The sequence below is a fragment of the Schistocerca gregaria genome, unplaced genomic scaffold (assembly GCF_023897955.1).
Source record: "Schistocerca gregaria isolate iqSchGreg1 unplaced genomic scaffold, iqSchGreg1.2 ptg000259l, whole genome shotgun sequence".
Taxonomy (NCBI): Eukaryota; Metazoa; Arthropoda; class Insecta; order Orthoptera; family Acrididae; genus Schistocerca; species Schistocerca gregaria.
In genome coordinates, this window is record NW_026061764.1 from 1,669,442 (window position 1) to 1,696,093 (window position 26,652).

Consider the following 26,652-nt stretch of genomic DNA (forward strand, 5'->3'; position numbering starts at 1 on the left):
GTAAGCATCGTGCCTGTTGTATTTAATCCCGATGCAATTTCTGTGTTTCATCAAGACTCTGAAGGTCCACCGATTACAGAATGGTTCCAGATAGGCGTTGGAAACTACTCCTGGTCTTCCTGGAACCGATTAAAGCGTACACAGTATGAGAAATTACTCCCATGGTGAAATGTCCCTATGGTGCCTGTTGTATTATATCCCGATGCAATATCTGTGTTTCATTAACACTCTGGAGCCCCACAGATTACAGAATGCCACCAGATGTGCCTTGGTAACCACTACTGGTCTTCCAGGGAACGATCAAAGGTAAACTGTTTGAGACATTACTCCCTTGGAGAAAAGACCGCATGGTACCTTTTGTATTCAATCCCGATGCAATTTCTCTGTTTCAGCCACACTCTGAATTTACACAGATTAGAGAATGAATCCTGAATAGTTTCGGAAACTACTACTTGTCTTTCAGGGAACGATAAAAGCGTAGACAATTTGAGACATTATTCCCACGGAGAAAAGTCAGCAAAGTGCCTGTTGTATTTAATCCCGATGCAATTTCTGTGTTTCTCAATACTCTGATGGTCCACAGATTACAGAATGCCTCCAGATGTGCTTCGGAAACTACTACTGGTCTTCCAGGGAAGGATCAAAGCGTAGACAGTTTGAGACATTATTCCCATGGAGAAAAGTCCGCATGGTGCCTGTTATATTCAATCCCGATGCATTTTCTGTGTTTCAACAACACGCTGAAGGAACACTGATTACAGAATGCCTCCAGATGTGCTTCGGAAACTACTACTGGTCTTCCAGGGAATGATTAAGCGTATACAGTTTGAGACTTTACTCCCATGGAGAAAAGTCCGCATGGTGAATGTTGTATTCAATGCCGATTCAATTTTAGTGTTCCATCAACAATCTGAAGCCCCACAGATTACGGAATGCCTCCAGATGTGCTTCTTAATCTACCACTGGTCTTCCAGGGAACGATCAAAATGAAGACAGTTTGAGACATTATTCCCACGGAGAATAGTCCGCATGGTGCCTGTTGTATTCAATCCCAATGCAATTTCTGTGTTTCATCAACACTCGGAAGGTCTACAGATTACCGAATTCATCCAGATGTACTTCGGAAACTACTACTGGTCTTCCATGGAAGATTAAAGCGTAGACAATTTGAGACATTACTCTCATTGAGAAAAGTCCGCATGGTGTCTGTTGTATTCAATTCCGATGCAATTTCTGTGTTACATCAACACTCTGAAGGCCCACAGATTACAGAATGCCTCCAGATGAGCTTCTGTTACTTCTACAGGTCTCCCAGGAATCGGTCAAAGTGTGGACAGTTTGAGACATTACTCCCATTGAGAAAAAACTGCATGGTGCCTGTTGTATTCAAGCCCGATGCAATTTCTGTGTTTCATCAACACTCTGAAGGCCCACAGATTAAAGAATTTCTCCAGATGAGCTTCGGTTACTTCTACAGGTCTCCCAGGAATCGGTCAAAGTGTAGACAGTTTGAGACATTACTCCCATTGAGAAAAAACTGCATGGTGCCTGTTATATTCAATCCCGATGCAATTTCTGTGTTACATCAACACTCTGAAGGCCCACAGATTACAGAATGCCTCCAGATGAGCTTCGGTTACTTCTACAGGTCTCCCAGGAATCGGTCAAAGTGTAGACAGTTTGAGACATTACTCCCATTGAGAAAAAACTGCATGGTGCCTGTTGTATTCAAGCCCGATGCAATTTCTGTGTTTCATCAACACTCTGAAATCCCACAGATTAAACAATTTCTCCAGATGAGCTTCGGTTACTTCTACAGGTCTCCCAGGAATCGGTCAAAGTGTAGACAGTTTGAGACATTACTCCCATTGAGAAAAAACTGCATGGCGCCTGTTGTATTCAATCCCGATGCAATTTCTGTGTTTCATCAACACTCTGATGGCCCACAGATTACAGAATGCCTCCAGATGAGCTTCGGTTACTTCTACAGGTCTCCCAGGAATCGGTCAAAGTGTAGACAGTTTGAGACATTACTACCATTGAGAAAAAACTGCATGGTGCCTGTTGTATTCAAGCCCGATGCAATTTCTGTGTTTCATCAACACTCTGAAGGCCCACAGATTAAAGAATTTCTCCAGATGAGCCTCGGTTACTTCTACAGGTCTCCCAGGAATCGGTCAAAGTGTTGACAGTTTGAGACCTTACTCCCATTGAGAAAAAACTGCATGGTGCCTGTTGTATTCAATCCCCATGCAGTTCCTGTGTTTCATAAACACTCTGAAGGTCCACAGATTACAGAATGCCTCCAGATGTGCTTCGGAAACTACTACAGGTCTTCCAGGGAATGATTAAAGCGTAGACAGTTTCAGACATAACTCCCATGGAGAAAAGTCCTCGTGGTGCCTGTTGTATGCAATCCCGATTCAATTTTTGTGTTCCATCAACACTCTGAAGCTCCACAGATTACCGAATGCCTCCAGAGGTGCTCTTAATCTACTACTTGTCTTCCAGGGAATGATGAAAATGTAGAAAGTTTGAGACATTACTCCCATGGAGAAAGTCCGCATGGTGCCTGTTGTATTCAATCCCGATGCAATTTCTGTGTTTCTTCAACATTCTGAAGGTCCAGAGATTACGGAATGCCTCCAGACGTGCTTCGGAAACTCTTACTGGACTTCCACTGAACGATTGAAGCGTAGACAGTTTGACACATTACTCATATGGAGAAAAGTCCGCATGGTGCCTATTGTATTCTATCAAAATGCAATTTCTGTGTTTCATCAACACTCTGAAGGCCCACAGATTACAGAGTGCCTCCAGATGTGCTTGGAAACTACTACTGGCCTTCGAGGAATCTATCAAAATTCGTAGGCAGTTAGAGACATTTGTCACATGGAGAAAATTAAGCATCGTGCCAGTTGTATTTATTCCCGATGCAATTTCCGTGTGTCATCAAGACTCTGAAGGTCCACCGATTACAGAATGCCTCCAGATAGGCGTCGGAAACTACTCCTGGTCTTCCTGGAACCGATTAAAGCGTACACAGAATGAGACATTGCTCCCATGGTGAAAAGTCCTCATGGTGCCTGTTGTATTCAATCCCGATGCAACTTCTGTGTTTCTTCAACACTCTGAAGCTCCATGGATTACGGAATGCCTCCAGATGTGCTTCTTAATCTACTACTTGTCTTCCAGGGAACGATCAAAATGTAGACAGTTTGAGACATTACTCCCATGGAGAAAGTTCGCATGGGGCCTGTTGTATTTTTCCCGATGCAATTTCTGTGTTCCTTTAACATTCTGAAGGTCTACAGATTACAGAATGCCTCCAGATGAGCTTCGGTTACTTCTACAGGTCTCCCAGGAATCGGTCAAAGTGTAGACAGTTTGAGACATTACTCCCATTTAGGAAAAACTGCATGGTGCCTGTTGTATTCAATCCGATGCAATTTCTGTGTTTCGTGAACACTCTGAAGATATACCGATTACAGAAAGCCTCCAGATGTCCTTCGGAAACTACTACTGGTCTTCCAGGGAATGATTAAAGCGTAGACAGTTTGAGACATTACCGCCATTGAGAAAAGTCCGCATGGTGCTTGGTGTATTAAATCCCTTTGCAATTTCTGTGTTTCGTCAACACTCTGAAGGTCCACCGATTACAGAATGCCTCCACATGTGCGTCGGAAATTACTAATGGTGTTCCTGGAATCGATTAAAGCGTACACAGTTTGAGACATTACTCCCGTAGAGAAAAGTCCGCATGGTGCCTGTTGTATTCAATCCTGTAACAATTTCTGTGTTTCAACAACACTCTGAAGCTCCACAGATTACGGAATGCCTCCAGATGTGCTTCGGAAACTGCTACTGGTCTTCCAGGAAATGATTAAGCGTATATAGTTTGAGACATTACTCCAATGGAGAAAATCCGCATGGTGAATGTTGTATTCAATGCCGATTCAATTTTAGTGTTCCATCAACAATCTGAAGCTCCACAGATTACGGAATGCCTCCAGATGTGCTTCTTAATCTACTACTGGTCTTCCAGGGAACGATCAAAATGAAGACAGTTTGAGACATTATTCCCACGGAGAATAGTCCGCATGGTGCCTGTTGTATTCAATCCCAATGCAATTTCTGTGTTTCATCAACACTCGGAAGGTCTACAGATTACCGAATGCATCCAGATGTACTTCGGAAACTACTACTGGTCTTCCATGGAAGATTAAAGCGTAGACAATTTGAGACATTACTCTCATTGAAAATAGTCCGCATGGTGTCTGTTGTATTCAATTCCGATGCTATTTCTGTGTTTCATCTACACTCTGAAGGACCACAGATTTCAGAATGCCTCTGGATGTGATTCGGCAACTGCTACTGGTCTTCCATGGAACGATCAAACCGTTTACAGTTTGAGACATTACCGCCATGGAGGAAAGTCCGCATGGTGCCTGTTGTATTCAATCCCGATGCAGTTTCCGTATTTTATCAACACTCTGAAGGTCCGCAGATTACAGAATTCCTCCAGATGTGCTTCGGGAACTACTGGTCCTCTAGGGAACAATCACATCGGAGACAGTTTGAAAAATTACTCCCATGGAGAAAAAACATAATGGTGCCTGTTGTATTCAATCCCGATGCAATTTCTGTGTTTCATCAACACTTTGATAGTCCACACTATACAAAATGCCTCAGATGTGCATCGGAAACTACTACTGATCTTCCAGGGAACGATCAAAGCGTAAAATCTTTGAGACATTACTCCCATTGCGAAAGGTGCGCATGGTGACTGTTGTATTCAATCCCGATATAATTTCTGTGTTTCATTAACACTCTGATAGTCCACAGATTACATAATGCCACCAGATGTCCAAAACAACTACTACTGGGCTTCCAGGGATCGATCAAAGCGGAGACTGTTTGAGACATTACTCCCGTGGAGGAAAGTGCGCATGGTGACTGTTGTATTAAATCCCGATGCAATTTCTGTGTTTCATCAAAACTCTGATAGTCCACAGATTACAGAATGCCTCCAGATGTGTATCGGAAACAACTACTGGTCTTCCAGGGAACGATCAAAGCGTAGACTGTTTGAGACATTACTCCCATGTAGGAAAGTGCGCATGGTGACTGTTGTGTTCAATCCCGATGCAATTTCTGTGTTTCATCAACAGTCTGATAGTCCACAGATTACAGAATGCCTCCAGATGTGAATCGGAAACTACTACTGGTCTTCTAGGGAACGATCAAAGCGTAGACTGTTTGAGACATTACTCCCATGGAGGAAAGTGCGCATTGTGACTGTTGTATTCAATCCCGATGCAAATACTGTGTTTCATCAACACTCTGATACTCCACAGATTACAGAATATCTCCAGATGTGCATCGGAAACTACTACTGATCTTCCAGGAAACGATCAAAGCGTAAACTCTTTGAGACATTACTCCCATTGCGAAAGGTGCGCATGGTGACTGTTGTATTCAATCCCGATATAATTTCTGTGTTTCATCAACACTCTGATAGTCCACAGATTACAGAATGCCACCAGATGTCCATCGGAAACTACTACTGGTCTTCCAGGGATCGATTAAAGCGGAGACTGTTTGAGACATTACTCCTGTGGAGGAAAGTGGGCATGGTGACTGTTGTATTCAATCCCGATGCAATTTCTGTCTTTCATCAACACTCTGATAGTCCACAGATTACAGAATGCCACCAGATGTGTATCGGAAACTACTACTGGTCTTCTAGGGAACGATCAAAGCGTAGACTGTTTGATACATTACTCCCATGGAGGAAAGTGCGCATGGTGACTGTTGTATTCTATCCCGATGCAATTTCTGTGTTTCATCAACAGTCTGATAGTCCACAGATTAAAGAATGCCTCCAGATGTGAATCGGAAACTACTACTGGTCTTCCAGGGAACGATCAAATCGTAAACTCTTTGAGACAATACTCCCATGGAAGAAAGTGCGCATGGTGACTGTTGTGTTCAATCCAGATGCAATTTCTGTGTTTCATCAACACTCTAATACTCCACAGATTACAGAATGCCTCCGAAAGTCCATCGGAAACTACTATTGTTCTTAAGGAACGATCAAAGCGTAGACTGTTTGAGACATTACTCCCGTGGAGGAAAGTGCGCGTTGTGACTGTTGTATTCAATCCCGATGCAATTTCTGTGTTTCATCAACACTCTGATTATCCACAGATTACAGAATGCCACCAGATGTGCATCGGAAACTACTACTGGTCTTGCAGGGAACGATCAAATCGTAGACTGTTTGAGACGTTACTCCCATGGAGGAAAGTGCGCATGGTGACTGTTGTGTTCAATCCCGATGCAATTTCTGTGTTTCATCAACACTCTGATAGCCCACACATTACAGAATGCCACCAGATGTCCATCGGAAACTACTACTGTTCTTCCTGGGAACGATCAAAGCGTAGACTGTTTGAGACATTACTCGAAAGGAGGAAAGTGCGAATGGTGACTATTGTATTCATTCCTGATGCAATTTCTGTATTTCATCAACACTCAGTTAGTCCACAGATTTCAGAATGACTCCAGATGTGCATCGGAAACTACTTCTGGTCTTCCCAGGAACGATCAAGGCGTAGACTGTTTGAGACATTACTCCCATGGAGGAAAGTGCGCATGGTGACTGTTGTATTCAATCCCGATGCAATTTCTGTGTTTCATCAACACTCTGATAGTCCACAGATTACAGAATGCCTCCAGATGTGCATCGGAAACTACTACTGGTCTTCCAGAGCACGATCAAAGCGTAGACTCTTTGGGACATTACTCCCAATGCAGAAAAGTGCGCATGGTGACTGTTGTATTCAATCCCGATGCAATTTCTGTGTTTCATCAACACTCTGATACTCCACTAATTACAGAATATCTCCAGATGTGCATCGGAAACTACTACTGGTCTTCCAGGGAACGATCAAAGCGTAGACTGTTTGAGACATTACTCCCATGGAGGAAAGGGCGCATTGTGACCGTTGTATTCAATCCCGATGCAATTTCTGTGTTTCATCAACACTCTGATAGTCCACAGATTACAGAATGCCTCCAGATGTGCATCGGAAACTAGTACTGGTCTGCCAGAGAACGATCAAAACGTAGACTGTTTGAGACATTACTCCCATGGAGGAAAGTGCGCATGGTGACTGTTGTATTCAATCCCGAAATAATTTATGTGTTTCATCAACACTCAGTTAGTCCACAGATTTCAGAATGCCTCCAGATGTGCATCGGAAACTACTTCTGGTCTTCCAGAGAACGATCAAAGTGTAGAATGTTTGAGACACTACTCCCGTGGATCAAAGTGCGCATGGTGACTGTTGTATTCAATCCCGATGCAATTTCTGTGTTTCATCAACACTTTGATAGTCCACACTATACAAAATGCCTCAGATGTGCATCGGAAACTACTACTGATCTTCCAGGGAACGATCAAAGCGTAAAATCTTTGAGACATTACTCCCATTGCGAAAGGTGCGCATGGTGACTGTTGTATTCAATCCCGATATAATTTCTGTGTTTCATTAACACTCTGATAGTCCACAGATTACATAATGCCACCAGATGTCCAAAACAACTACTACTGGGCTTCCAGGGATCGATCAAAGCGGAGACTGTTTGAGACATTACTCCCGTGGAGGAAAGTGCGCATGGTGACTGTTGTATTAAATCCCGATGCAATTTATGTGTTTCATCAAAACTCTGATAGTCCACAGATTACAGAATGCCTCCAGATGTGTATCGGAAACAACTACTGGTCTTCCAGGGAACGATCAAAGCGTAGACTGTTTGAGACATTACTCCCATGTAGGAAAGTGCGCATGGTGACTGTTGTGTTCAATCCCGATGCAATTTCTGTGTTTCATCAACAGTCTGATGGTCCACAGATTACAGAATGCCTCCAGATGTGAATCGGAAACTACTACTGGTCTTCCAGGGAACGATCAAAGCGTAGACTGTTTGAGACATTACTCCCATGGAGGAAAGTGCGCATTGTGACTGTTGTATTCAATCCCGATGCAAATACTGTGTTTCATCAACACTCTGATACTCCACAGATTACAGAATATCTCCAGATGTGCATCGGAAACTACTACTGATCTTCCAGGGAACGATCAAAGCGTAAACTCTTTGAGACATTACTCCCATTGCGAAAGGTGCGCATGGTGACTGTTGTATTCAATCCCGATATAATTTCTGTGTTTCATCAACACTCTGATAGTCCACAGATTACAGAATGCCACCAGATGTCCATCGGAAACTACTACTGGTCTTCCAGGGATCGATTAAAGCGGAGACTGTTTGAGACATTACTCCTGTGGAGGAAAGTGGGCATGGTGACTGTTGTATTCAATCCCGATGCAATTTCTGTGTTTCATCAACACTCTGATAGTCCACAGATTACAGAATGCCACCAGATGTGTATCGGAAACTACTACTGGTCTTCTAGGGAACGATCAAAGCGTAGACTGTTTGATACATTACTCCCATGGAGGAAAGTGCGCATGGTGACTGTTGTATTCAATCCCGATGCAATTTCTGTGTTTCATCAACACTCTGATAGTCCACAGATTACAGAATGCCTCCAGATGTGCATCGGAAACTACTACTGGTCTTCCAGAGCACGATCAAAGCGTAGACTCTTTGGGACATTACTCCCAATGCAGAAAAGTGCGCATGGTGACTGTTGTATTCAATCCCGATGCAATTTCTGTGTTTCATCAACACTCTGATACTCCACTAATTACAGAATATCTCCAGATGTGCATCGGAAACTACTACTGGTCTTCCAGGGAACGATCAAAGCGTAGACTGTTTGAGACATTACTCCCATGGAGGAAATTGCGCATTGTGACCGTTGTATTCAATCCCGATGCAATTTCTGTGTTTCATCAACACTCTGATAGTCCACAGATTACAGAATGCCTCCAGATGTGCATCGGAAACTAGTACTGGTCTGCCAGAGAACGATCAAAACGTAGACTGTTTGAGACATTACTCCCATGGAGGAAAGTGCGCATGGTGACTGTTGTATTCAATCCCGAAATAATTTATGTGTTTCATCAACACTCAGTTAGTCCACAGATTTCAGAATGCCTCCAGATGTGCATCGGAAACTACTTCTGGTCTTCCAGAGAACGATCAAAGCGTAGAATGTTTGAGACACTACTCCCGTGGATCAAAGTGCGCATGGTGACTGTTGTTTTCAATCCCGATGCAATTTCTGTGTTTCATCAACACTTTGATAGTCCACACTATACAAAATGCCTCAGATGTGCATCGGAAACTACTACTGATCTTCCAGGGAACGATCAAAGCGTAAAATCTTTGAGACATTACTCCCATTGCGAAAGGTGCGCATGGTGACTGTTGTATTCAATCCCGATATAATTTCTGTGTTTCATTAACACTCTGATAGTCCACAGATTACATAATGCCACCAGATGTCCAAAACAACTACTACTGGGCTTCCAGGGATCGATCAAAGCGGAGACTGTTTGAGACATTACTCCCGTGGAGGAAAGTGCGCATGGTGACTGTTGTATTAAATCCCGATGCAATTTCTGTGTTTCATCAAAACTCTGATAGTCCACAGATTACAGAATGCCTCCAGATGTGTATCGGAAACAACTACTGGTCTTCCAGGGAACGATCAAAGCGTAGACTGTTTGAGACATTACTCCCATGTAGGAAAGTGCGCATGGTGACTGTTGTGTTCAATCCCGATGCAATTTCTGTGTTTCATCAACAGTCTGATAGTCCACAGATTACAGAATGCCTCCAGATGTGAATCGGAAACTACTACTGGTCTTCCAGGGAACGATCAAAGCGTAGACTGTTTGAGACATTACTCCCATGGAGGAAAGTGCGCATTGTGACTGTTGTATTCAATCCCGATGCAAATACTGTGTTTCATCAACACTCTGATACTCCACAGATTACAGAATATCTCCAGATGTGCATCGGAAACTACTACTGATCTTCCAGGGAACGATCAAAGCGTAAACTCTTTGAGACATTACTCCCATTGCGAAAGGTGCGCATGGTGACTGTTGTATTCAATCCCGATATAATTTCTGTGTTTCATCAACACTCTGATAGTCCACAGATTACAGAATGCCACCAGATGTCCATCGGAAACTACTACTGGTCTTCCAGGGATCGATTAAAGCGGAGACTGTTTGAGACATTACTCCTGTGGAGGAAAGTGGGCATGGTGACTGTTGTATTCAATCCCGATGCAATTTCTGTGTTTCATCAACACTCTGATAGTCCACAGATTACAGAATGCCACCAGATGTGTATCGGAAACTACTACTGGTCTTCTAGGGAACGATCAAAGCGTAGACTGTTTGATACATTACTCCCATGGAGGAAAGTGCGCATGGTGAATGTTGTATTCTATCCCGATGCAATTTCTGTGTTTCATCAACAGTCTGATAGTCCACAGATTAAAGAATGCCTCCAGATGTGAATCGGAAACTACTACTGGTCTTCCAGGGAACGATCAAATCGTAAACTCTTTGAGACAATACTCCCATGGAAGAAAGTGCGCATGGTGACTGTTGTATTCAATCCAGATGCAATTTCTGTGTTTCATCAACACTATAATACTCCACAGATTACAGAATGCCTCCGAAAGTCCATCGGAAACTACTATTGTTCTTAAGGAACGATCAAAGCGTAGACTGTTTGAGACATTACTCCCTTGGAGGAAAGTGCGCGTTGTGACTGTTGTATTCAATCCCGATGCAATTTCTGTGTTTCATCAACACTCTGATTATCCACAGATTACAGAATGCCACCAGATGTGCATCGGAAACTACTACTGGTCTTGCAGGGAACGATCAAATCGTAGACTGTTTGAGACGTTACTCCCATGGAGGAAAGTGCGCATGGTGACTGTTGTGTTCAATCCCGATGCAATTTCTGTGTTTCATCAACACTCTGATAGCCCACACATTACAGAATGCCACCAGATGTCCATCGGAAACTACTACTGTTCTTCCTGGGAACGATCAAAGCGTAGACTGTTTGAGACATTAGTCGAAAGGAGGAAAGTGCGAATGGTGACTATTGTATTCATTCCTGATGCAATTTCTGTATTTCATCAACACTCAGTTAGTCCACAGATTTCAGAATGACTCCAGATGTGCATCGGAAACTACTTCTGGTCTTCCCAGGAACGATCAAGGCGTAGACTGTTTGAGACATTACTCCCATGGAGGAAAGTGCGCATGGTGACTGTTGTATTCAATCCCGATGCAATTTCTGTGTTTCATCAACACTCTGATAGTCCACAGATTACAGAATGCCTCCAGATGTGCATCGGAAACTACTACTGGTCTTCCAGAGCACGATCAAAGCGTAGACTCTTTGGGACATTACTCCCAATGCAGAAAAGTGCGCATGGTGACTGTTGTATTCAATCCCGATGCAATTTCTGTGTTTCATCAACACTCTGATACTCCACTAATTACAGAATATCTCCAGATGTGCATCGGAAACTACTACTGGTCTTCCAGGGAACGATCAAAGCGTAGACTGTTTGAGACATTACTCCCATGGAGGAAAGGGCGCATTGTGACCGTTGTATTCAATCCCGATGCAATTTATGTGTTTCATCAACACTCTGATAGTCCACAGATTACAGAATGCCTCCAGATGTGCATCGGAAACTAGTACTGGTCTGCCAGAGAACGATCAAAACGTAGACTGTTTGAGACATTACTCCCATGGAGGAAAGTGCGCATGGTGACTGTTGTATTCAATCCCGAAATAATTTATGTGTTTCATCAACACTCAGTTAGTCCACAGATTTCAGAATGCCTCCAGATGTGCATCGGAAACTACTTCTGGTCTTCCAGGGAACGATCAAAGCGTAGAATGTTTGAGACACTACTCCTGTGGATCAAAGTGCGCATGGTGACTGTTGTATTCAATCCCGATGCAATTTCTGTGTTTCATCAACACTTTGATAGTCCACACTATACAAAATGCCTCAGATGTGCATCGGAAACTACTACTGATCTTCCAGGGAACGATCAAAGCGTAAAATCTTTGAGACATTACTCCCATTGCGAAAGGTGCGCATGGTGACTGTTGTATTCAATCCCGATATAATTTCTGTGTTTCATTAACACTCTGATAGTCCACAGATTACATAATGCCACCAGATGTCCAAAACAACTACTACTGGGCTTCCAGGGATCGATCAAAGCGGAGACTGTTTGAGACATTACTCCCGTGGAGGAAAGTGCGCATGGTGACTGTTGTATTAAATCCCGATGCAATTTCTGTGTTTCATCAAAACTCTGATAGTCCACAGATTACAGAATGCCTCCAGATGTGTATCGGAAACAACTACTGGTCTTCCAGGGATCGATCAAAGCGTAGACTGTTTGAGACATTACTAGCATGTAGGAAAGTGCGCATGGTGACTGTTGTGTTCAATCCCGATGCAATTTCTGTGTTTCATCAACAGTCTGATAGTCCACAGATTACAGAATGCCTCCAGATGTGAATCGGAAACTACTACTGGTCTTCCAGGGAACGATCAAAGCGTAGACTGTTTGAGACATTACTCCCATGGAGGAAAGTGCGCATTGTGACTGTTGTATTCAATCCCGATGCAAATACTGTGTTTCATCAACACTCTGATACTCCACAGATTACAGAATATCTCCAGATGTGCATCGGAAACTACTACTGATCTTCCAGGGAACGATCAAAGCGTAAACTCTTTGAGACATTACTCCCATTGCGAAAGATGCGCATGGTGACTGTTGTATTCAATCCCGATATAATTTCTGTGTTTCATCAACACTCTGATAGTCCACAGATTACAGAATGCCACCAGATGTCCATCGGAAACTACTACTGGTCTTCCAGGGATCGATTAAAGCGGAGACTGTTTGAGACATTACTCCTGTGGAGGAAAGTGGGCATGGTGACTGTTGTATTCAATCCCGATGCAATTTCTGTGTTTCATCAACACTCTGATAGTCCACAGATTACAGAATGCCACCAGATGTGTATCGGAAACTACTACTGGTCTTCTAGGGAACGATCAAAGCGTAGACTGTTTGATACATTACTCCCATGGAGGAAAGTGCGCATGGTGACTGTTGTATTCTATCCCGATGCAATTTCTGTGTTTCATCAACAGTCTGATAGTCCACAGATTAAAGAATGCCTCCAGATGTGAATCGGAAACTACTACTGGTCTTCCAGGGAACGATCAAATCGTAAACTCTTTGAGACAATACTCCCATGGAAGAAAGTGCGCATGGTGACTGTTGTATTCAATCCAGATGCAATTTCTGTGTTTCATCAACACTCTAATACTCCACAGATTACAGAATGCCTCCGAAAGTCCATCGGAAACTACTATTGTTCTTAAGGAACGATCAAAGCGTAGACTGTTTGAGACATTACTCCCGTGGAGGAAAGTGCGCGTTGTGACTGTTGTATTCAATCCCGATGCAATTTCTGTGTTTCATCAACACTCTGATTATCCACAGATTACAGAATGCCACCAGATGTGCATCGGAAACTACTACTGGTCTTGCAGGGAACGATCAAATCGTAGACTGTTTGAGACGTTACTCCCATGGAGGAAAGTGCGCATGGTGACTGTTGTGTTCAATCCCGATGCAATTTCTGTGTTTCATCAACACTCTGATAGCCCACACATTACAGAATGCCACCAGATGTCCATCGGAAACTACTACTGTTCTTCCTGGAAACGATCAAAGCGTAGACTGTTTGAGACATTACTCGAAAGGAGGAAAGTGCGAATGGTGACTATTGTATTCATTCCTGATGCAATTTCTGTATTTCATCAACACTCAGTTAGTCCACAGATTTCAGAATGACTCCAGATGTGCATCGGAAACTACTTCTGGTCTTCCCAGGAACGATCAAGGCGTAGACTGTTTGAGACATTACTCCCATGGAGGAAAGTGCGCATGGTGACTGTTGTATTCAATCCCGATGCAATTTCTGTGGTTCATCCTCACTCTGATAGCCCACAGATTACAGAATATCTCCAGATGTGCATCGCAAACTATTACTGGTTTTCCAGGGAACGATCAAAGCGTAGACTGTTTGAGACATTACTCCCATGCAGGAAAGTGCGCATGGTGACTGTTGTATTCAATCCCGATGCAATTTTTGTGTTTCATCAACACTCAGTTAGTCCACAGATTTCAGAACGCCACCAGATGTGCATCCTAATCTACTTCTGGTCTTCCAGAGAACTATCAAAGCGTAGAATGTTTGAGACACTACTCCCGTGGAGGAAAGTGCGCATGGTGACTGTTGTATTCAATCCCGATGCAATTTATGTGTTTCATCAACACTCTGATAGTCCACAGATTACAGAATGGCTCCAGATGTGCATCGGAAACTACTACTGGTCTTCCAGGGAATGATCAAAGAGTAGTCTGTTTGAGAATTACTCCCATGGAGGAAAGTGCGCAAGGTGACTGTTGTATTCAATCCAGATGCAATTTCTGTGTTTCAGCAACACTCTGATAGTCCACAGATAACAGAATGCCTCCAGATGTACATCGGAAACTACTACTGGTCTCCCAGGGGTCGATCAAAGCGTAGACTGTTTGAGACATTACTCCCAATGCAGAAAAGTCCGCATGGTGACTGTTGTATTCAATCCCGATGCAATTTCTGTGTTTCATCAACACTCTGATAGTCCACAGATTACAGAATGATTCCAGATGTGCATCGGAAAGTACTACTGGACTTGCAGGGAACGATCAAAGCGTAGACTGTTAGAGACATTACTCGAATTGATGAAAGTGCGCATGCTGACTGTTGTATTCAATCCCGATGCAATTTCTGAGTTTCATCAATACTCTCATAGTCCACAGAATAAAGAATTCCACCAGATGTCCATCGGAAACTAATACTAGTCTTCCAGGGAACGATCAACGCGTAGACTCTTTGAGACATTACTCCCGTTTAGGAAAGTGCGCATGGTGACAGTTGTATTTAATCCCGATTCAATTTCTGTTTTTCATCAACACTCTGATAGTCCACAGATTACAGAATGCAACCTGATGTGCATCGGAAACTACTACTGGTCTTCCAGGGAACGATCAAAGCGAAGACTGTTTGAGACGTACCTCCCGTGGAGGAAAGAGCGCATGGTGACTGTTGTATTCAATCCCGATGCAATTTCTGTTTTTCGTCAACACACTGATAGTCCACAGATTACAGAATGCTACCAGATGTGCATCGGAAATTACTACTGGTCTTCCAGGGAACGATCAAAGCGTATACTGATTGAGGATTACTCCCATGAAGGGAAGTGAACATGGTGACTGCTGTATTCAATCCCGATACAATTTCTGTATTACATCAAGACTCTGATAGTCCACAGTTTACAGAATGCCACCAGATGTTCATCGGAAACTACTACTGGTCTTCCTGGGAACGATCGAAGCGTAGACTGTTTGAGACATTACTCGAAAGGAGGAAAGTGTGCATGGTGACTGTTGTATTCAATCCCGATGCAATTTCTGTGTTTCATCAACACTCTGATAGTCCACAGATTACAGAATGCCTCCAGATGTGCATCGGAAACTACTACTGGTCTTCCAGAGCACGATCAAAGCGTAGACTCTTTGGGACATTACTCCCAATGCAGAAAAGTGCGCATGGTGACTGTTGTATTCAACCCCGAAATAATTTCTGTGTTTCATCAACACTCAGTTAGTCCACAGATTTCAGAATGCCTCCAGATGTGCATCGGAAACTACTTCTGGTCTTCCAGAGAACGATCAAAGCGTAGAATGTTTGAGACACTACTCCCGTATATCAAAGTGCGCATGGTGACTGTTGTATTCAATCCCGATGCAATTTCTGTGTTTCATCAACACTCTGATAGTCCACCGATTACAGAAAGCCTCCATATGTGCATCGGAAACTAGTACTGGTCTGCCAGAGAACGATCAAAACGTTGACTGTTTGAGACATTACTCCCATGGAGGAAAGTGCGCATGGTGAGTGTTGTGTTCAATCCCGAAGCAATTTCTGTGTTTCATCAACACTCTGATACTCCACTAATTACAGAATATCTCCAGATGTGCATCGGAAACTACTACTGGTCTTCCAGGGAACGATCAAAGCGAAGACTGTTTGTGACATTACTCCCATGGAGGAAAGGGCGCATTGTGACCGTTGTATTCAATCCCGATGCAATTTCTGTGTTTCATCAACACTCTGATAGTCCACAGATTACAGAATGCCTCCAGATGTGCATCGGAAACTAGTACTGGTCTGCCAGAGAACGATCAAAACGTTGACTGTTTGAGACATTACTCCCATGGAGGAAAGTGCGCATGGTGACTGTTGTATTCAATCCCGAAATAATTTCTGTGTTTCATCAACACTCAGTTAGTCCACAGATTTCAGAATGCCTCCAGATGTGCATCGGAAACTACTTCTGGTCTTCCAGAGAACGATCAAAGCGTAGAATGTTTGAGACACTACTCCCGTATATCAAAGTGCGCATGGTGACTGTTGTATTCAATCCCGATGCAATTTCTGTGTTTCATCAACACTTTGATAGTCCACACTATACAAAATGCCTCAGATGTGCATCGGAAACTAATACTGATCTTCCAGGGAACGATCAAAGCGTAAAATCCTTGAGACATTACTCCCATTGCGAAAGGTGCGCATGGTGACTGTTGTATTCAATCCCGATATAATTTCTGTGTTTCATTAACACTCTGATAGTCCACAGATTACATAATGCCACCAGATGTCCAAAACAACTACTACTGGGCTTCCAGGGATCGATCAAAGCGGAGACTGTTTGAGACATTACTCCCGTGGAGGAAAGTGCGCATGGTGACTGTTGTATTAAATCCCGATGCAATTTCTGTGTTTCATCAAAACTCTGATAGTCCACAGATTACAGAATGCCTCCAGATGTGTATCGGAAACAACTACTGGTCTTCCAGGGAACGATCAAAGCGTAGACTGTTTGAGACATTACTCCCATGTAGGAAAGTGCGCATGGTGACTGTTGTGTTCAATCCCGATGCAATTTCTGTGTTTCATCAACAGTCTGATAGTCCACAGATTACAGAATGCCTCCAGATGTGAATCGGAAACTACTACTGGTCTTCCAGGGAACGATCAAAGCGTAGACTGTTTGAGACATTACTCCCATGGAGGAAAGTGCGCATTGTGACTGTTGTATTCAATCCCGATGCAAATACTGTGTTTCATCAACACTCTGATAGTCCACAGATTACAGAATGCTACCAGATTTGCATCGGAAACTACTACTGGACTTCCAGAGCACGATCAAAGCGTAGACTGTTTGAGACATTACTCCCAATGCAGAAAAGTGCGCATGGTGACTGTTGTATTCAATCCCGATGCAATTTCTGTGTTTCATCAACAGTCTGATAGTCCACAGATTGCAGAATGATTCCAGATGTGCATCGGAAAGTACTACTGGTCTTGCAGGCAACCATCAAAGCGTAGACTGTTAGAAACATTACTCCCATGGAGGAAAGTGCGCATGCTGACTGTTGTATTCAATCCCGATGCAATTTCTGAGTTTCATCAATACTCTCATAGTCCACAGAATACAGAATGCCACCAGATGTCCATCGAAAACTACTACTGGTCTTCCAGGGAACGATCAACGCGTAGACTCTTTGAGACATTACTCCCGTTTAGGAAAGTGCGCATGGTGACAGTTGTATTTAATCCCGATTCAATTTCTGTTTTTCATCAACACTCTGATAGTCCACAGATTACAGAATGCAACCTGATGTGCATCGGAAACTACTACTGGTCTTCCAGGGAACTATCAAAGCGTAGACTGTTTGAGACGTACCTCCCGTGGAGGAAAGTGCGCATGGTGACTGTTGTATTCAATCCCAATGCAATTTCTGTGTTTCATCAACACACTGATAGTCCACAGATTACAGAATGCCACCAGATGTGCAACGGAAACTACTACTGGTCTTCCAGGGAACGATCAAAGCGTATACTGATTGAGGATTACTCCCATGGAGGGAAGTGAACATGGTGACTGCTGTATTCAATCCATATTTAATTTCTGTATTACATCAAGACTCTGATAGTCCACAGTTTACAGAATGCCACCAGATGTTCATCGGAAACTACTACTGGTCTTCCTGGGAACGATAAAAGCATAGACTGTTTGAGACATTACTCGAAAGGAGGAAAGTGCGCATGGTGACTGTTGTATTCAATCCCGATGCAATTTCTGTGTTTCATCAACACTCAGTTAGTCCACAGATTTCAGAATGCCTCCAGATGTGCATCGGAAACTACTTCTGGTCTTCCAAAGATCGATCAAGGCGTAGACTGTTTGAGACACTACTCCCATGGAGGAAAGTGCGCATGGTGACTGTTGTATTCAATCCCGATTAAATTTCTGTGTTTCATCAACACTCTGCTAGTCACAGATTACAGAATGCCTCCAGATGTCCATCCGAAATTACTAGGGGTCTTCGAGGGAACGGTCAAAGCGTAAACTCTTGGACACATTACTCCCATGGAGGAAGGTGCGCATGGGGACTGTTGTATTCAATCCCGATGGAATTTCTGTGTTTCATCAACACTCTGACACTCCACAGATTATAGAATGCCTCCATATGTGCATCGGAAACTACTACTGGTCTTCCAGTGAACGATCAAAACGTAAACTCTTTGAGACATTACTCCCATGGAGGAAGGTGCGCATGGTGACTGTTGTATTCAATCCCGATGCGATTTCTGTGTTTCATCAACACTCTGATAGTCCACAGACTACAGAATGCCTCCAGATGTGCATCGGAAACTACTACTGGTCTTCCAGGGAACGATCAAAGCATAAAGTATTTGAGAATTACTCCCATGGAGGAAAGTGCGCATGGTGACTGTTGTATTCAATCCCTATGCAATTTCTGTGTTTCATCAACAGTCTGATAGTCCACAAATTACAGAATGCCTCCAGGTGTGCATCAGAAACTACTACTGGTTTCTAGCTAACGATCAAATCGTAAACTCTTTGAGACAATACTCCCATGGAGGAAAGTGCGCATGGTGACTGTTGTATTCAATCCAGATGCAATTTCTGTGTTTCGTCAACACTCTGATACTCCACAGATTACAGAATGCCTCCGAAAGCCCATCGGAAACTACTACTGTTCTTCCAGGAACGATCAAAGCGTAGACTGTTTGAGACATTACTCCCCTGGAGGAAAGTGCGCGTTGTGACTGTTCTATTCAATCCCGATGCAATTTCTGTGTTTCATCAACACTCTGATTATCCACAGATTACAGAATGCCACCAGATATGCATCGGAAACTACTACTGGTCTACTAGGGAACGATCAAAGCGTAGCATGTTCGAGAATTACTCCCATGGAGGAAAGTGCGCATGGTGATTGTTGTATTAAATCCCGATGCAATTTCTGTGTTTCATCAAAACTCTGATAGTCCACAGATTACAGAATGCCTCCAGATGTGTATCGGAAACTACTACTGGTCTTCCAGGGAACGATCAAAGCGTAGACTGTTTGAGACATTACTCCCATGGAGGAAAGTGCGCATTGTGACTGTTGTATTCAATCCCGATGCAAATACTGTGTTTCATCAACACTCTGATAGTCCACAGATTACAGAATGCTACCAGATTTGCATCGGAAACTACTACTGGACTTCCAGAGCACGATCAAAGCGTAGACTGTTTGAGACATTACTCCCAATGCAGACAAGTGCGCATGGTGACTGTTGTATTCAATCCCGATGCAATTTCTGTGTTTCATCAACAGTCTGATAGTCCACAGATTGCAGAATGATTCCAGATGTGCATCGGAAAGTACTACTGGTCTTGCAGGGAACGATCAAAGCGTAGACTGTTAGAAACATTACTCCCATGGAGGAAAGTGCGCATGCTGACTGTTGTATTCAATCCCGATGCAATTTCTGAGTTTCATCAATACTCTCATAGTCCACAGAATACAGAATGCCACCAGATGTCCATCGGAAACTACTACTGGTCTTCCAGGGAACGATCAACGCGTAGACTCTTTGAGACATTACTCCCGTTTAGGAAAGTGCGCATGGTGACAGTTGTATTTAATCCCGATTCAATTTCTGTTTTTCATCAACACTCTGATAGTCCACAGATTACAGAATGCAACCTGATGTGCATCGGAAACTACTACTGTCTTCCAGGGAACGATCAAAGCGTAGACTGTTTGAGACGTACCTCCCGTGGAGGAAAGTGCGCATGGTGACTGTTGTATTCAATCCCGATGCAATTTCTGTGTTTCATCAACACACTGATAGTCCACAGATTACAGAATGCCACCAGATGTGCATCGGAAACTACTACTGGTCTTCCAGGGAACGATCAAAGCGTATACTGATTGAGGATTACTCCCATGGAGGGAAGTGAACATGGTGACTGCTGTATTCAATCCATATTTAATTTCTGTATTACATCAAGACTCTGATAGTCCACAGTTTACAGAATGCCACCAGATGTTCATCGGAAACTACTACTGGTCTTCCAGGGAACGATCAAAGCGTAGACTGTTTGAGACATTACTCGAAAGGAGGAAAGTGCGCATGGTGACTGTTTTATTCAATCCCGATGCAATTTCTGTGTTTCATCAACACACTGATAGTCCACAGATTACAGAATGCCACCAGATGTGCATCGGAAACTACTACTGGTCTTCCAGGGAACGATCAAATCGTATACTGATTGAGGATTACTCCCATGGAGGGAAGTGAACATGGTGACTGCTGTATTCAATCCATATTTAATTTCTGTATTACATCAAGACTCTGATAGTCCACAGTTTACAGAATGCCACCAGATGTGAATCGGAAACTACTACTGGTCTTCCAGGGAACGATCAAAGCGTAGACTGTTTGAGACATTACTCCCATGGAGGAAAGTGCGCATTGTGACTGTTGTATTCAATCCCGATGCAAATACTGTGTTTCATCAACACTCTGATAGTCCACAGATTACAGAATGCTACCAGATTTGCATCGGAAACTACTACTGGACTTCCAGAGCACGATCAAGGCGTAGACTGTTTGAGACACTACTCCCATGGAGGAAAGTGCGCATGGTGACTGTTGTATTCAATCCCGATGCAATTTCTGTGTTTCATCAACAGTCTGATAGTCCACAGATTGCAGAATGATTCCAGATGTGCATCGGAAAGTACTACTGGTCTTGCAGGGAACCATCAAAGCGTAGACTGTTAGAAACATTACTCCCATGGAGGAAAGTGCGCATGCTGACTGTTGTATTCAATCCCGATGCAATTTCTGAGTTTCATCAATACTCTCATAGTCCACAGAATACAGAATGCCACCAGATGTCCATCGAAAACTACTACTGGTCTTCCAGGGAACGATCAACGCGTAGACTCTTTGAGACATTACTCCCGTTTAGGAAAGTGCGCATGGTGACAGTTGTATTTAATCCCGATTCAATTTCTGTTTTTCATCAACACTCTGATAGTCCACAGATTACAGAATGCAACCTGATGTGCATCGGAAACTACTACTGGTCTTCCAGGGAACTATCAAAGCGTAGACTGTTTGAGACGTACCTCCCGTGGAGGAAAGTGCGCATGGTGACTGTTGTATTCAATCCCAATGCAATTTCTGTGTTTCATCAACACACTGATAGTCCACAGATTACAGAATGCCACCAGATGTGCAACGGAAACTACTACTGGTCTTCCAGGGAACGATCAAAGCGTATACTGATTGAGGATTACTCCCATGGAGGGAAGTGAACATGGTGACTGCTGTATTCAATCCATATTTAATTTCTGTATTACATCAAGACTCTGATAGTCCACAGTTTACAGAATGCCACCAGATGTTCATCGGAAACTACTACTGGTCTTCCTGGGAACGATAAAAGCATAGACTGTTTGAGACATTACTCGAAAGGAGGAAAGTGCGCATGGTGACTGTTGTATTCAATCCCGATGCAATTTCTGTGTTTCATCAACACTCAGTTAGTCCACAGATTTCAGAATGCCTCCAGATGTGCATCGGAAACTACTTCTGGTCTTCCAAAGATCGATCAAGGCGTAGACTGTTTGAGACACTACTCCCATGGAGGAAAGTGCGCATGGTGACTGTTGTATTCAATCCCGATTAAATTTCTGTGTTTCATCAACACTCTGCTAGTCACAGATTACAGAATGCCTCCAGATGTCCATCGGAAATTACTAGGGGTCTTCGAGGGAACGGTCAAAGCGTAAACTCTTGGACACATTACTCCCATGGAGGAAGGTGCGCATGGGGACTGTTGTATTCAATCCCGATGGAATTTCTGTGTTTCATCAACACTCTGACACTCCACAGATTATAGAATGCCTCCATATGTGCATCGGAAACTACTACTGGTCTTCCAGTGAACGATCAAAACGTAAACTCTTTGAGACATTACTCCCATGGAGGAAGGTGCGCATGGTGACTGTTGTATTCAATCCCGATGCGATTTCTGTGTTTCATCAACACTCTGATAGTCCACAGACTACAGAATGCCTCCAGATGTGCATCGGAAACTACTACTGGTCTTCCAGGGAACGATCAAAGCATAAAGTATTTGAGAATTACTCCCATGGAGGAAAGTGCGCATGGTGACTGTTGTATTCAATCCCTATGCAATTTCTGTGTTTCATCAACAGTCTGATAGTCCACAAATTACAGAATGCCTCCAGGTGTGCATCAGAAACTACTACTGGTTTCTAGCTAACGATCAAATCGTAAACTCTTTGAGACAATACTCCCATGGAGGAAAGTGCGCATGGTGACTGTTGTATTCAATCCAGATGCAATTTCTGTGTTTCGTCAACACTCTGATACTCCACAGATTACAGAATGCCTCCGAAAGCCCATCGGAAACTACTACTGTTCTTCCAGGAACGATCAAAGCGTAGACTGTTTGAGACATTACTCCCCTGGAGGAAAGTGCGCGTTGTGACTGTTCTATTCAATCCCGATGCAATTTCTGTGTTTCATCAACACTCTGATTATCCACAGATTACAGAATGCCACCAGATATGCATCGGAAACTACTACTGGTCTACTAGGGAACGATCAAAGCGTAGCATGTTCGAGAATTACTCCCATGGAGGAAAGTGCGCATGGTGATTGTTGTATTAAATCCCGATGCAATTTCTGTGTTTCATCAAAACTCTGATAGTCCACAGATTACAGAATGCCTCCAGATGTGTATCGGAAACTACTACTGGTCTTCCAGGGAACGATCAAAGCGTAGACTGTTTGAGACATTACTCCCATGGAGGAAAGTGCGCATTGTGACTGTTGTATTCAATCCCGATGCAAATACTGTGTTTCATCAACACTCTGATAGTCCACAGATTACAGAATGCTACCAGATTTGCATCGGAAACTACTACTGGACTTCCAGAGCACGATCAAAGCGTAGACTGTTTGAGACATTACTCCCAATGCAGAAAAGTGCGCATGGTGACTGTTGTATTCAATCCCGATGCAATTTCTGTGTTTCATCAACAGTCTGATAGTCCACAGATTGCAGAATGATTCCAGATGTGCATCGGAAAGTACTACTGGTCTTGCAGGGAACGATCAAAGCGTAGACTGTTAGAAACATTACTCCCATGGAGGAAAGTGCGCATGCTGACTGTTGTATTCAATCCCGATGCAATTTCTGAGTTTCATCAATACTCTCATAGTCCACAGAATACAGAATGCCACCAGATGTCCATCGGAAACTACTACTGGTCTTCCAGGGAACGATCAACGCGTAGACTCTTTGAGACATTACTCCCGTTTAGGAAAGTGCGCATGGTGACAGTTGTATTTAATCCCGATTCAATTTCTGTTTTTCATCAACACTCTGATAGTCCACAGATTACAGAATGCAACCTGATGTGCATCGGAAACTACTACTGGTCTTCCAGGGAACTATCAAAGCGTAGACTGTTTGAGACGTACCTCCCGTGGAGGAAAGTGCGCATGGTGACTGTTGTATTCAATCCCGATGCAATTTCTGTGTTTCATCAACACACTGATAGTCCACAGATTACAGAATGCCACCAGATGTGCATCGGAAACTACTACTGGTCTTCCAGGGAACGATCAAAGCGTATACTGATTGAGGATTACTCCCATGGAGGGAAGTGAACATGGTGACTGCTGTATTCAATCCATATTTAATTTCTGTATTACATCAAGACTCTGATAGTCCACAGTTTACAGAATGCCACCAGATGTTCATCGGAAACTACTACTGGTCTTCCAGGGAACGATCAAAGCGTAGACTGTTTGAGACGTTACTCGAAAGGAGGAAAGTGCGCATGGTGACTGTTTTATTCAATCCCGATGCAATTTCTGTGTTTCATCAACACACTGATAGTCCACAGATTACAGAATGCCACCAGATGTGCATCGGAAACTACTACTGGTCTTCCAGGGAACGATCAAAGCGTATACTGATTGAGGATTACTCCCATGGAGGGAAGTGAACATGGTGACTGCTGTATTCAATCCATATTTAATTTCTGTATTACATCAAGACTCTGATAGTCCACAGTTTACAGAATGCCACCAGATGTTCATCGGAAACTACTACTGGTCTTCCTGGGAACGATAAAAGCATAAACTGTTTGAGACATTACTCGAAAGGAGGAAAGTGCGCATGGTGACTGTTGTATTCAATCCCGATGCAATTTCTGTGTTTCATCAACACTCAGTTAGTCCACAGATTTCAGAATGCCTCCAGATGTGCATCGGAAACTACTTCTGGTCTTCCAAAGATCGATCAAGGCGTAGACTGTTTGAGACACTACTCCCATGGAGGAAAGTGCGCATGGTGACTGTTGTATTCAATCCCGATTAAATTTCTGTGTTTCATCAACACTCTGCTAGTCACAGATTACAGAATGCCTCCAGATGTCCATCGGAAATTACTAGGGGTCTTCGAGGGAACGGTCAAAGCGTAAACTCTTGGACACATTACTCCCATGGAGGAAGGTGCGCATGGGGACTGTTGTATTCAATCCCGATGGAATTTCTGTGTTTCATCAACACTCTGACACTCCACAGATTATAGAATGCCTCCATATGTGCATCGGAAACTACTACTGGTCTTCCAGTGAACGATCAAAACGTAAACTCTTTGAGACATTACTCCCATGGAGGAAGGTGCGCATGGTGACTGTTGTATTCAATCCCGATGCGATTTCTGTGTTTCATCAACACTCTGATAGTCCACAGACTACAGAATGCCTCCAGATGTGCATCGGAAACTACTACTGGTCTTCCAGGGAACGATCAAAGCATAAAGTATTTGAGAATTACTCCCATGGAGGAAAGTGCGCATGGTGACTGTTGTATTCAATCCCTATGCAATTTCTGTGTTTCATCAACAGTCTGATAGTCCACAAATTACAGAATGCCTCCAGGTGTGCATCAGAAACTACTACTGGTTTCTAGCTAACGATCAAATCGTAAACTCTTTGAGACAATACTCCCATGGAGGAAAGTGCGCATGGTGACTGTTGTATTCAATCCAGATGCAATTTCTGTGTTTCGTCAACACTCTGATACTCCACAGATTACAGAATGCCTCCGAAAGCCCATCGGAAACTACTACTGTTCTTCCAGGAACGATCAAAGCGTAGACTGTTTGAGACATTACTCCCCTGGAGGAAAGTGCGCGTTGTGACTGTTCTATTCAATCCCGATGCAATTTCTGTGTTTCATCAACACTCTGATTATCCACAGATTACAGAATGCCACCAGATATGCATCGGAAACTACTACTGGTCTACTAGGGAACGATCAAAGCGTAGCATGTTCGAGAATTACTCCCATGGAGGAAAGTGCGCATGGTGATTGTTGTATTAAATCCCGATGCAATTTCTGTGTTTCATCAAAACTCTGATAGTCCACAGATTACAGAATGCCTCCAGATGTGTATCGGAAACTACTACTGGTCTTCCAGGGAACGATCAAAGCGTAGACTGTTTGAGACATTACTCCCATGGAGGAAAGTGCGCATTGTGACTGTTGTATTCAATCCCGATGCAAATACTGTGTTTCATCAACACTCTGATAGTCCACAGATTACAGAATGCTACCAGATTTGCATCGGAAACTACTACTGGACTTCCAGAGCACGATCAAAGCGTAGACTGTTTGAGACATTACTCCCAATGCAGAAAAGTGCGCATGGTGACTGTTGTATTCAATCCCGATGCAATTTCTGTGTTTCATCAACAGTCTGATAGTCCACAGATTGCAGAATGATTCCAGATGTGCATCGGAAAGTACTACTGGTCTTGCAGGGAACGATCAAAGCGTAGACTGTTAGAAACATTACTCCCATGGAGGAAAGTGCGCATGCTGACTGTTGTATTCAATCCCGATGCAATTTCTGAGTTTCATCAATACTCTCATAGTCCACAGAATACAGAATGCCACCAGATGTCCATCGGAAACTACTACTGGTCTTCCAGGGAACGATCAACGCGTAGACTCTTTGAGACATTACTCCCGTTTAGGAAAGTGCGCATGGTGACAGTTGTA